The following is a 3327-nucleotide window of genomic DNA, read 5'->3' on the forward strand; positions in this document are numbered from 1 at the left end:
TCTCTCTCTCTCTCTCTCTCTCTCTCTCTCTCTCTCTCTCTCTCTCTCTCTCTCTCTCCTATGCATCTCCCTCTCTTTCTCCTCCTCATATCCCTTCTCTTCCTTTTCCCCTACCCTCCATCCTCTCTCTTCCATAAACAATTTCTTTTCTCTCTCCCAGTCTCCCACTATCTTGCCTTTTTTCCACCTCTCCCTCATTTCCTCCCTATATCTCTTTGCCATTACCCCTCCTCCTCCCTCTTCCAATCTCCTTTCAAAATTCCAAATTCTCTTCCCTGCATTCCCTCTCATCTTCTCCCTTCCCACCTCCTCCTTTATCATATACTCCGGTGTTCTTCTCTCCTCTTCCATTGTCCACTTCACAAACCTTTCTTACACTTTCTCTAGCTCCTCCCTCTCTTTCCATCCCCAAATCTCCGCACCATATCCCATCACTGTCCATACTAATCTATCGAACAGTCATAACCTTTTTTTCCAATCCTTCTTCTATACTCTCTTCCCTATTCTCTAAACTTCCCTCATCACCACCGCTGCCCTCCTTCCCCTATCCCTCACCTGCGCTTCCTGTCCTCCATTTCTCTTCGATACATATCCTAAATACCTGCACTCCTTCACCTCCTCTAACTTCTTTCCCTTCCACCTCAAGTCATACCTTTTCTCTCTCCCCTCCTTTCCTGAACCTCATAATCTTCGACTTGCTTGCATTCAGTTCTAACTCTTTCCTGTTCAAGTACCCCTCCAATCTCCCTATCATCGCATTTATATCTCCCACTTCTTTCGCAATCAGTACCACATTATCCGCATACGCCAGCGTATAATATTTCTCTCCTCCTATCCCCACTCCTCCCCAGTCTCCTCTTTTCATTATTCCCTCTAAATCCGCTAGTAAAATGTTAAATAGAACCGGACTCAACGGACACTTCTGCCTCAACCCTCTACTCGTCCAATATCTCCTCCTTACCTTCTCTCCCACCCTCACCTTACTTCTTGTATCAATAAAATCAATAAAATTGATCAATAAATCAATAAAAAATGTTACCATTTTTCCTCCTTTGTTTATTAAATAATTTAACGTGTATATCTAAACCACCGTTCCCACTCCCTTCTTAAATCCCGTCTGACTCTCTGAAAGCAACCCCCTCTCTTTCACTTCTTCCCTTAGCCTTTCCGCTAAAACTGCTGTATATATCTTTTATAATGATGGCATCAATGTCACCCCTCTATAATCCTCTACTCCCTCTCTCCGTTCCTTTTTTTCCTTATTGATATCACCACCCCCTCCTTCCACTCTTCCGGTTATCTCTATCCTTTCCATACACATCCTTTCTACACATCCTCCATGCCCATTTATCCATCTCTCCCCCTCCATATTTCCATACTTCGTTCAATACCTCATCCAACCCCATTTTTCCATCTTTCAACTTTTTCATAACCTTCTTTATCTCCTCCTACCCTATTTCTTCTTCCACTCCCTCTTCTCTCCTTCATTTCCATTTCCCTCATTTACTCCACTGTTTCTTGCTCTCTCTCTTTTCACCAACTGCCAAACACTTTCCTCCGTCCTTGCTTCCATCACCTCTCTTTCCATCCTCTCTCTTTCTTTTTTCTTCTTCCTCTCCCAAAGCCTCTTATACTCTCTCTTCCTCTCCCTGTATCCCATCTTGTCTGTCTCGCTCCTCCCCTCCACCTTCTCAACTCCTTTCTTACCTCCTTCTTCTTCATCCTGCATTCCTCTCACCTCTTTATCTCTCTCATCTTCCCCTTCACCTACCTTCAAAGTTTTCCTTATTCTCTCTATCACTTCCACCAACTCTTCCTGCCCCCCTTCCTCATCTACATGAATCTTCCCTAACTCCCTTTAAAATCTCTCCCTTCCTTCTTTGTCCTATTTACCTCTACATTTCCCTGTTCTTCCCACTCTCCGCCTTTCCCCTCGCCTAACCTGCCCTCTCAGCTCTAAGATTATTGGGTGATGATCCGAGTCTATCTCTTCACTTCCATCCTTATTACCTTCCCCAACACTTCCTCACCTCCCAGTATATAATCAATCATCGACTCCCCATTTACTCCCGTATACATAAACTCACCCTCTTCATTCCCTGCCACATTTCCATTCATTATCACGAATCCTCTTTCCTCTATTGCCTGCAGCAACTTCCTGTCTTTCCCATTCGATTTTGTTCTTCGATTTTCTCTGTCCTCCTTTCTCCTCCCTTCCTCCACCCTCTCACACTCCTTTGTCCTCTCTTCCTCCTCCCTCACTCTATTCTACCCTCTCTCCCGTCCTCGCATTAAAGTCTTCTCCTATAATAACCTTTCTCTCTTCTCCCCAATTTTCCATCCATTCTTCTAACCCTTCTAGCTTCCTCTCAATATCCTCATTTACATATAGTTCTATAATCATCCATTTACATCCTTCCCTGATAATTTCTCCTTCCACTTCCTTTTCATCTTCCTCTAACCCTATCTCCCCTAAGTCCTTCCTAACTCCCATCAATATAACTCTCTCGCCCTTCTCTTCCTGTACTTCCTTCCTACCATCTGTACTTTCCATTTATATTCCTTCGGTAATATATTCCATTTATATTCCTTCGCCCTTCTATCTTTCCTAACCCTTCTTCTCTAACCACGTTTCCGTCACTTCCCATTTCTTCATCCTCTCCTAGAATTCTTTGTCCTTGTTCCCCAATCCCGCCATATTCCAAAACGCTACTTTCCATCCTTCCTCCATCCCACTCTCCACACTCCCACTCCCTCTCTTTCCCTCCCTCCTTCTCTCTTCCTCTAATCTGATTCCCCCAACACCTCACTCCTCTCAACCTCCCTGTCTCTCAATCTCAATCTTTCCTCATCCTCCTTCCAGCTCCACCACTTCCCATCTATCTGTATTCTTCTGTACCTTACCCATACCGTCCTTCCTTTTTCCCTCTCTCTTCTAGCAATTTCCTCCAAATTCCACTTCATCTTCCTTTTTTTTCACGTTAAATCATCCCTTATCCACACTCCTCTTCTTTTGCACTCTTTCTTCCTCCTCATTATCTCCTTTTTCACTTCCAGTTTCTCCATCCTAATCCTTACTCAACCACCTCCCTATCCTCTCCCTATTTTCTTCACCCTTATCTCCCTTTCTATCCTTTTTATCTTTCCCTCTCCTTTCATCCTTTTTACCATTATATTTCTTCTCCTTTCTTCTCTTTCTCACATCTCCACTTTCCTTTCTACCTTTCTTATCTCTCTCACTTGCTCCCCTGCCTCTCTCCGCCCTTCGTCCGTAACTCTCGCCATCGTCTCTTCCTTCCTCTCCATTCTCTTTTCCAATTCCTTTAT

The 3327-nt window shown here is 44.0% G+C and overlaps 1 pseudogene; it reads right to left on the bottom strand.

The window, feature by feature from the left end:
• The window catches only part of LOC116849329, a 4361-nt pseudogene extending 2639 nt beyond the window's left edge, over window positions 1–1722 (bottom strand).
• Window positions 1723–3327: the final 1605 nt, after the last annotated feature.

Source organism: Odontomachus brunneus, unplaced genomic scaffold (assembly GCF_010583005.1).
Source record: "Odontomachus brunneus isolate Ranch 3 - 2012 unplaced genomic scaffold, Obru_v1 Obru_scaffold_111, whole genome shotgun sequence".
Lineage (NCBI taxonomy): Eukaryota > Metazoa > Arthropoda > Insecta > Hymenoptera > Formicidae > Odontomachus > Odontomachus brunneus.